Below are 11,440 nucleotides of genomic sequence, written 5' to 3' on the forward strand. Positions count from 1 at the left end.
AAATCGAAGGCTTTCGATTTTAAACCACCTGGTGGCAGTACGCTATCGTCATTATCATTCAACCACCATATCACACGGTACGCAATTCCGGGCAATCGTCGCAACCGACTCCAACCTACCTAACACCTTCTAAAGGTAAATATTTTAATTACTATCCACCCTTCATACCATTTTATTATTCTAATATTTCTCGTCTACCCCTGAAATCCCCCTAATACTCGCTTTTCTCTCCCATTCCATGTGAGCACCATACACCTAGACTTCATACGTCTAGACGTACCTAACCACAAGCAACCTCACCTGGAGGAGCCAGACCCGCCTAGCCCCCCTCCACCCCCCCTCCATGACCACCCACACCAGGAGCCTCGCATCGGTTAGGCCCCGACCCGCCTAACCCACCTCCACCCCTTCCACCCAGGCCAGGAGTTTCACAGCAGTTAGGCCCGGACCCACCTAACATACCTCCCCTTCGCATCGGGTCAGCACTCTCGCTTACCCACCACAACCACCCAACTCACCCTCCACCCACCGCCACCTTTGGCTCACCGAGAATTGCTGACACTGCCGTCAGCTGGACGTCAACACAGCCCACGTAGAACTATCGGAAATAACATTTTTACGTCAATAAGGTAACAGTGTTATAGAACTTAACTATAGGAAATTACTCATGACATAACCTGTGCCTTATTCACATATACATTTAATAATAATATATTGTTATATCAAACTTACCCCCTATATGTATTTTGCCAACTTATAACTTAACATATATTTGTGCATGCTTTAATTTTTTTTAGATTTCACTATTACCTTGTTATATATATTGTACGTACAAAAACTTTCATATTACCCTTTTATGCATATTTACAATTTTATGACATTATTATTACCCTGTTTTACATACATTGTATCATTTTGATATGCATTTTATCAGTTAAGTGATTCTTGTTTGCATATTACCCATTGATGACTTATACCTCTCCTCTTATCTAACTATAACACACTATCTTTTAGGTAATGCATGCATCCCTAGTTAGACACTAACATGGCTTCAGGAACGAGATCCAAAGTCAAGAATATAATTGACTCATTCCTTTCTCAATCGAAAGAAAAGAAACCCCCCAGTGACATCGATCATTCCACACCTAAAGTAGATTCTACAATTATTCCCGAGAATAACGTTGACAACCCACACTTAGAATATGCCTCATTCCACGAAGAACTGCTTGACGCAAACCAACCACTCTTACCTCTCAACCCCCTCCCCCACACCTCACCACAACTCCAAGCTGCCCCTCATGTAGACCCCCAACAACAACCCCCAAACCCCACAACCCATGTATACGAGAACTTAGCCTGCCCTTCCCCACACCAAACGTCAAGTCAAACATCCTTCACCTCAAACCCCTACCCAAATCCATCGCAACATCCTCACCCACAACTCCCATCACAACATCCCCACCCAACCCAACTGCCAACCAACCCACATACATCCCAACACCAACCTACAATAGTCAATAACTACCAGACTATCTCCCCTCTAACCGAAATTCCCACCTTCTCTCAAACTAGCGGACTCTCCATCACTGACTTCCTAACTGCATGTGACCTTTTTTTCTCTAAAAATCCTAACTACTCTAACTTAGAGAAGATAAATCTATGCCGCCAGAATATACAAGCCTCAGATGAGCATAGATCCACGGCTCGAATGCTTGATAACCTTATTGCTAGTGGAATCACATACAATGAATACAAAACACATCTGTTTAATGTCTTTCAGAACAAACAAACAAACAACATTAATTTTCTCCTCACATTTCTAAACAACACTAGAACTCAAAAACAGTCTAACATCAAAGACAATGTTGCCAATACAATAAAAGAAATTAGGGAAAATCTAGAAAACCAAAGCCCTTGGACCTTCACAGACATCTCAGGAAAGAAAGCAATGACATTAGAAAATCTATACACATTACTAGAGATAGGCCTTTATCTTTCCCAACTCCCACCAAAGTGTCAAAAAAGAAGCAGCTAGAAGGGATTTAAACACCAGAAACCCATTAGCTTATAACTACATCTTAGAGATAACCAACGCTTGCAACATTTCCCTCTCCGACCAGCACCATTGTGCTAGACTAAATAGCCTTCAGTCACACCAGGCCCCTAGCTCCAATACAGCACAACAATCAACCTGGTGTTCCTACCATCTTTCAACAACTCACAACACCAGAGACTGCATACAAAAACAACAAATACAGGCACAAAACCGCACTACCCCTTGCTCGGTTCATGGAACAACGACACACACGGATGCCCAATGTAGATCACAGCAACACCAACAACCACAGACACAACACCGCACTACCCCTTGCTCAGTTCATGGAACTACCTCCCACACAGATTCCCAATGTAGAGTCCAACAACAAAACCAATCACCCACGCACCCCCCCACCCCACTCAACATATCAAGACCAACACGGCCAAGTAAATACTGCAACCTACACAAAACTACAACTCACTCCAACGAGGAATGTTCTCAACAAAGATCACAACCACATCCTCATCAGAGGACAAAGAGACCAGTTATAGCATCACAACAGACACCGTCCTCCCACAGAACGTCAAACTCAACACACACAACCCAACACCGATTGGGGGAACGTGTACCAGCCTCACGCACCAGACCACCATAGGAACGTCCGACCCACCCCACAACTATATCACTCTAAAGGTAACACTAGATCAAACCAGTGTTGAGATGATGGTTGATACAGGCACAAACCTGAACCTCATACCCAGAGCTCTCTACGAAGCACTTAATGACCCACCCCAAATCCAGTACTCCAACACAGAAGGCCTACTGATAGAAGGAAGTACCATATCACTTCATGATAGGATAGACTTAGATATAGAAATTAACAAATCCCAGGTAGGCCTCACATCCTTCCACTTAGCTGATGAATGGAGTCTCGACCACCAAGGTATAATAGGTTTAAAGTCCCTGCGAGACTGGAAGTCCATCATCAACTTAGATACCAACAAAATCTCCTTCCGAGATGAAAATGACAACTCCAAAATTCCTGAAACACCCAACCCAGACACACAACCTCTTTCATGTCTGGCTTCAATAACCCCTCTCCAACTAAGAGCTACTCATTCCGTCCACCACCTTATGTCACTTCAAAGGCATTGATGTCTAACACAGTCATCATACCCCCTAGACATTCAATAACAGTCCCACTATATACCCGGAGCAATCGAACATCAGGATGTCATAATTGACCCAGACACGTCAAGAGTTAACAACATATTCCTCGAACCTTCATGGGATTTAGTGTCAGAAAATAAACACACCCTAGCTATGTTAACGAATCTCTCATACCAACACCGCAAAATCAGAAAGAACACAAACATTTGTTCAGTCCACCTCCATAATTCCCCAATCCAAGAACCACTCCCACAACACATCAACACTGTAGGACAAACACAAAACCTCACCCCTATCCACCCCAACCAAATAACAACATCAGCCAACGAAGAGATACGTAACAAGCTACTAAACCTCCTCCAAAGGAATAGATCGGCTATCGCCTTAGAAGGCGAACCTCTAGGCAAATGTGATATAACTAAACACCACATCCAAATCCCCCCCCCAACACCACCCCCTCATACACCCCCGCTTACCGCATACCCCACAGTAGGAAAACACAAGTAAACAACAGTGTGCATGATATGTTACACCAAGGTGTAATTTCTCACTCAGATTCCCCTTGGAACAGTCCCCTCTTCCTAGTCCCTAAGAAAGACGGAACTCTACGCCCTGTTGTAGATTTTAGGAAAATCAATCACCTAACTCAATCTGACCCACACCCACTACCTGCCATGCAAGATGTCTTGCAATCCATAGGAAACGGGAATTCTGTATTTTCCACAATTGACCTTAAGTCAGCCTTCTGGCAAGTGGGACTGACAGATGAATCAAAACCCGTAATTGCATTCTCCACAGATAAAGGACATTTCCACTTCCAGCGTATGCCCTTTGGCCTTAAGAATGCCCCCTCAACCCAACAGAGATTAATGAATCGCATTTTCAGCGATATGATAGGAATCTCATTATTCGTCTACTTAGACGGCCTCATCATCTATAGCCCCACACAAACTGACCACCTCCATATACTAGAGATTATCCTAAAAAGACTAAAAAGCGTGGGATTGAAAATCCAACTAGGAAAGTGCAAATTCCTACAGACGGAACTCACCTTCCTAGGCCATAAGGTAGACGCCCAAGGCATCCATACCACCACAGACAAAATAAATACCATTGCATCCTTCCCAACCCCTAGAAACGCAGATGAAACAAGAAGTTTCGTAGGACTAGCCTCATACTATAGACACTTCATACAAAATTTTGCACACATAGCATCCCCTCTCACCAAATTCACAAGAAAAGGCGAGACATTCAAATGGTCTGAAGCGGAACAGACAAGCTTCGACACCCTTAAACATGCTCTTACCACAGCTCCTGTCCTAGCCTTTCCTGACATGAAGAAAGAATTCCTTCTTTACACCGACGCCTCCTCTAAAGGAATAGGCGCAGTTCTACAACAAAAGGATGAAAACGGGAAAGAGCACCCCATTGCATACGCAAGTAGAGTACTAAATAAGCCTGAAAGTAATTATTCAACAACCCACAAAGAAGGACTTGCATTGATATGGGGTTTAAAACATTTCAAATATCTCATACTAGGATACAAGATAAACATCTTTACAGACCACCAACCCTTAGTCCACCTCTTTAACTCTAAAGACCTACATGGCAGAATTGCTAGGTGGAAAACCACCTTACTAGACTTTGACCCTAAAACCACATACTTAGCTGGAAAAGCTAACGTAGTAGCAGACCCACTAAGCAGACAAATTCACATATCAACCTTAACAAAAACAACCTGTATTCCTATGCAAGACCTTAGAGAAGAAACAGACAAAGACCCGGCATGGTCTAAAGTAAAACAACATCTACTTTCAAGAACACCCTTACAGTCCCGACCACCTGTCCCTATGGAGGAACTCAAACTGGTCGACGGAATCATAAGGAGAACCACTAACGACAGAGAAGTTACTGTCACCCCCAAAGCCTTAGTTCCCAAGGTCCTACACATATTGCACGACAGCGCAATGGGAGGCCACTCAGGCAGGGATAAGACACTGACTACTGCTAGGCATTCATATTTTTGGACACATATGAAAAAAGACATAACCACACATATAGACTCATGTGTCACTTGTAACCAATTCAGAGGACCTGACCCCAAACAACTCAATATCAAAGACATCCCACTCCCTGCTGAACCATGGGAAACACTTGGCATTGACCTACTTAAAATGCCAACGAGCCATCAAGGTTCCAATTATGTACTCACGGCAGTCGACTATCTGTCGAAATTCACAATACTAGTTCCACTACAAGACAAAACAGCAGAGACTGTGGCCAAAGCATTGGTTAACAACATATTCTGCAGGTATAATATACCAAGACAAAAGCTGTCTGATAACGGTTCTGAATTCAAGAACGAAGTAATGCGCGAAATAACACATTTATACAACATAAATCAAACCTTCGCCACTGCCTACCACCCACAAGGGAATGGACTATTAGAACGCACTAACAGAAAAAGTGCTTGAAATCCTCAGACCTTTGGCCAACGATCTTTCGGATAGTTGGGAAGATTGGCTACCCCAGGTACAAGCCAGTATCAACAGCACAGTCAACTCCGCAACAAAGATGTCCCCCCATGAGGTCATATTTGGCCAAATAATGCGGCTACCCTACCAAATCTTTAACCAACCCCCACCCCCCTTATACAACCTAGAAAACCTTACACAATGCCTTAAAAGAGGCATGCAAAGTATATACAAACAGGTCAGAGAAAACCTCAAAGCAGCTCAAGAAAAACCCAAAACCAAACAACACAAACGATCATCTCCACTCAACATAACACTTGGAGACACAGTCATGGTCAGAGACTCTAATAGAACTAACAAACTCAAACCCAAGTTCCTGGGCCCCTTCACAGTCACAACCTCACTCCCCAATAATGTTTTCCTATTCCGATCACACAACCGTAACCATACACGGAGAGAAATTAAGAAAAGTCAAACTTAACCTAAACGCAACCCCACCTCCCAACCAGAAACCTACCCACCAGACTAACAAATAACCCAACCAAGCGCAATTCCCATCACATGACACTATGTCGACGCAACTAAAACATACACTTTAGCTCTCGCCCCTGAAGATGCAGGACGTCATGCATTCCTCAGTGGAGGTTAAAATGGCAAACATTACAATAAGAACTTCTTTCCGCATATCTATCAAACCTTCTCTACTTCCTTCCGACCACTATAACCTTAGCGAGAGTCAGATATACATATCCTAAATCACTAAAAACAAAAACTCCATCCACAGGATGCAACCACTACTACTACTCCCCATACTCGTCCACTTCTCACCCAGGTTACCCATTCCATTTCCAACTAACCAAATCCCAACCTTGCCTCTCAGAACTCACAACACCCAAAGTCAACCTTTCCGAGACATGCGACTTTCGCTTTTCGGACAACACTCAAATACACCACATCCACGTAGGAAATAAACACTTCATATTTCTCCCCCACCCCACAATAGTATCCGTAAAATGTCTACACAAACCACCCTCCCATCATAAGATCAACGGCTCTATCACCCTACCAGACACCTGTCACATCTATATGATGGACTCAATGCTTCTACCTAACCAACTCCACTACCAAGGCACTCTAATCACCACCCACAATCTAGGTCCCATAACCCAACTAATACTCCCACCCCTCCCTAAGATCCCCGATACCATCCTCCCAAGTGAGATAGACATGGTACGTCTCCTAAACAAATCAACTACCCTTGATATAGACTCTTTAGATCTACACTATAAAATCTTACCCTATGCCTCCACTGCCCTCTCAACCTTAATCATCATTTTTATCATAATAATACTAACAAAGTACTTTTGCATGAAATAAGTGCTTGAAAAAGGTTTTCCCAAATTGCTGTAAACCTAGGATAAGTTTTATCTTGTGTCTCACCAATATCTTAACATACTATAGTGCCATACAAAATCACAGATAAGAGTTTCTCAGAAAACACAGATAGTGCCATACAAACTCACAGATAAGAGTTTCTCAGAAAACACAGATAGTGCCATTCAAACTCACAGATAAGAGTTTCTCAGAAATAATATATAAGTGTCACACAAACTCATAGATAAAAGTTGAAAATATATATAAATACTGGTGAAACACAACCTTATTCCCCACTCAGAGACACAACATCACATACCCATTATTTCTTGTTCAACATGTCCTCTTGGAACCCTCATAATCAATTCAACATCACACACACCCCTTCTCCACTTATAACCACCCAAAGATTTTGTGTCTCTGACTATATAACTATATATATATATCAATATTATATTTGTTAACAATGTACCATTATGTGCCGGGTGCCACCTATCCCCAGGGGGAGGGCAATATGTATACACCACATTAACCACGTCACCACATACCAGACATCTGCTCCGGCCGACACTACGGCGCTAGCCGAATCAGCAATTTAGCTCAGCGCACGGAAGCGGACTGACACACAGACACACGAACGCACGCCATAGATGCAGTCAATCGCCAACCCGGATTAACACACGGAAACACACTACTGTTCAACCCTTTCCCCCTGGATATATTATGTATGTAGTATATTATATAGGTAGTAATTATGAACCAAGAACAAACTTGTAAAGGGCCAAACAGCCTTACTAAAAATCATGACAAGGTGACTGCGAGCACCTCAAAATTCAGCAGACTCAGCATTTCCGGAAACAAAACGGGAGTGCACGGCTCCAGGAGCGGTTGGTGTGTGACTTGCCCGAGTGAGCAATTGTGTACAGTGTGTTACGTGGCCTTGTGACTAATTGTGTACAGTGTTTAACCAGATTGCCTCAATTTTTAATAAATAAGAAGAAAACTCCCGTTTTGGAGTTTATCTCGCCCGCATTAAGTCCTCCCTATGTAACCCCCAACCCAAAAAGGTTATATATATATATATATATATATATATATATATTGCTATAGTTGGGCAGCAGATCCTCTTTAAGGCAAATGTCATTAAAATTTGCAGCAGCTTCTGCGTTCACGAGTTTTTTGCTGACATTCTCAACTTTTCTAATGCTGGCGCGCTGAGTCGTGCTAAGTTCTTTAATTACCTGACCAAATAGCATTGGAGGTATAAGTAAAGGCATCGGAATTATCTTCTCTAATTTTATGCAGAGCTTTCGCCTAACTGTTAGGCATCTTCAGTGCTAATGAGTACAGTGTGTGGGAAATGATCTTATATACACAATTCACAGATCACAGACACATGCGTGCTGATCCGGTTGACCAATCAGGAGGCAGGAACACTAAGCTCCGCCCCCAGGCCTAGCGGCTGATCCTTAAGGTGACCTCGATGTCTTTGGATGTGGGAATGATAAATGGATCCGGAGTCTGTCTGTTCATCGTGGGGTTTTTATCTTTTATGTATAAGGCTTCTAGGATATGAAGGCGTGTGTGGTTTGTTTCTGTCTGTAAAATAGTGATGCCCTCCTCCAAATTCTTTCTTGTCAATGGGGTCTGATGTACGTCTTCGTGGTGTCGCTTGATAGCGCCATTGGAGAGATGAAGGGTGAGACGCCTCGTGAGCTTCGTCGTAGTCATCCCTATGTATGTTTCATTGAGGGCTTCACAGTTCCCTTTTCTGCAGGAGTATTCATACACGAGATGGCTACGCTGAAGTTCCGGTGTCCTCTGGCAGGGGTTGTTCTTTATAAGGAGTTGGGATGTCTTCATGTTTTTATAGAAAATAACAAGATCTATTTTGTCGTTGTCGTTGGTGGGTTTCACGTCTTTGTGGATGATTTTCCTAAGGGCTTCCTCATCGGCTCTATAATGGGTGGACATGGTGTTTTGGTAGAAAATTTTAATCCTGGCTTCTCCTACTGGTTTTTCTGCTGGGGTTGAATACCATCTATCAAGGTGCTTGTTAATGGCAAATTGCACCTCTCTATTAGAGAAGCCATTGTTTACCAGGACCTGCGTCGTTCTGTCGAGCTCTGCGTGGGTTCGGGCCCAGTCGCTACAGTGCGTCAGTGCCCTTCTGACATAAGCATCGATTGTGGACCTCCGGTAGCGTTGAGGGCATTCACTGTTGCCGTTGAGGCAGAGTCCTGGGTTGGTGGGCTTTGTATATACTCCGGTCCTAAAACCTTGAGAACTCGCTTCAACCTTTACATCTAGGAAAGGGAGCTGCTTACTGATACTGTTCTCTGAAGTAAAGTTTAGGCCGGAGACGCGCTGTAGGTTGCTCCTCAGGTCTTCAAGCTCCCTACGGTCCCTCACGAGGACGAAAATATCGTCTACGTAACGAACGTATATGGGAGGCTTTCTGGTAGTACTGAAGACCTCTCTCTCCACCATCCCCATGAAAAAATTGGCGAAGAGGACTCCAAGGGGCGAGCCCATAGCCACACCATCAACTTGCCTGTAGAGTTGTTTATTGGGACCATAGAAAGGGGCTTCCTTGGTACAAATCTCCAGTAGTTGGCGTAGGAGATTTTTGGGGATCCTTATCTTTGCAGGGCCATCTTCAGGGTAGACTACCTGTAGGATGTAATCTATGGTCCTGTCCACGGGGACGTGGGTGAAGAGAGACTCCGCGTCGAGGGATGCGATATCACCTTTGGCATCGACACCTTTGAGGATGGACAGAAAGTCAGCGGTAGACTCAATGCTGTAGTCCTTAGGAATGAATGGTGTTAGGAGGGCGTTCAATCTTTTAGCTAAATGATAGGAAGGAGTCGGAATCTGAGAGATGATGGGTCGCAGTGGGTTGTTCATCTTATGAGTTTTTACATTCCCATAGCAGTAGCCTGGGGTGAAATCCCCAGAAAGCTTCTGCAGCTTAACCCCATCCATGTCGGCGTTCACGGCGTCAATGATTTTATTGATTTTTGTCTTGAGGGCTTCGACGGGGTTCCTCGAAATCCTCTGGAATTTAGACTCGTCCGCGAGCAGGGTCTCGAGCTTGCCAGTGTATTCATTGGTGGGGATGAGGACAAAACTGGCGGCCTTGTCTGCTCTCCTGATGGTGATAGAGGAGTCTTCTCGCAGTTGTTTGGCTGCTTCCTTATGGCGACGCTTCAGGATTCTGCTATTGTGGTTCCCCCTCTGAACGCGAGCCTCACGGAGAAGATCCTCCTTAATACCGTCGTCTAGGAGTACCTTGCCATCATTCGCCAGTTTGTGAAGGTCCGCCATGAGAGCCTCAAGCTCTAGCCGCTTTTGGTAGGGGCGAGGGAAGGAGAGGACATGACAGTTAAGACCAAGGTTAAGAAGCTCCTCTTGGTCCTCAGTGAGATGCTTATCCGTAAGATTGATGTATCCAGGGGTGGCGTTAGGGGTCCTGATGTGTCCGCCGTTGAGTCTTACGAGTTTTCGTTGGGTCCGGTCAGTAGTAATTCTTGTATGTTGATCCAACTCTTCTTGAAGGAGCGCTTCGACGCGGGTGCGGAGCTCTAGGGGGACCTCCAAAGAGGTCCAAGCTAAGCGGAGCTGGGTAAGGGTGGCTTCCAACTTCTTAACCTCCTCACGCTTGCTACGGAGTTGCCTCTCAACCAGCTTTCTACGGTACTGTCTGGTTTCAGGGGCATCGCGGACTGCTTCATCGTGAAAACTGATATTGCTATAGTTGGGCAGCAGATCCTCTTTAAGGCAAATGTCATTAAAATTTGCAGCAGCTTCTGCGTTCACGAGTTTTTTGCTGACATTCTCAACTTTTCTAATGCTGGCGCGCTGAGTCGTGCTAAGTTCTTTAATTACCTGACCAAATAGCATTGGAGGTATAAGTAAAGGCATCGGAATTATCTTCTCTAATTTTATGCAGAGCTTTCGCCTAACTGTTAGGCATCTTCAGTGCTAATGAGTACAGTGTGTGGGAAATGATCTTATATACACAATTCACAGATCACAGACACATGCGTGCTGATCCGGTTGACCAATCAGGAGGCAGGAACACTAAGCTCCGCCCCCAGGCCTAGCGGCTGATCCTTAAGGTGACCTCGATGTCTTTGGATGTGGGAATGATAAATGGATCCGGAGTCTGTCTGTTCATCGTGGGGTTTTTATCTTTTATGTATAAGGCTTCTAGGATATGAAGGCGTGTGTGGTTTGTTTCTGTCTGTAAAATAGTGATGCCCTCCTCCAAATTCTTTCTTGTCAATGGGGTCTGATGTACGTCTTCGTGGTGTCGCTTGATAGCGCCATTGGAGAGATGAAGGGTGAGACGCCTCGTGAGCTTCGTCGTAGTCATCCC

This window comes from Oratosquilla oratoria, chromosome 19, assembly GCF_046742065.1.
Source record: "Oratosquilla oratoria isolate Oo_2021 chromosome 19, ASM4674206v1, whole genome shotgun sequence".
Lineage (NCBI taxonomy): Eukaryota > Metazoa > Arthropoda > Malacostraca > Stomatopoda > Squillidae > Oratosquilla > Oratosquilla oratoria.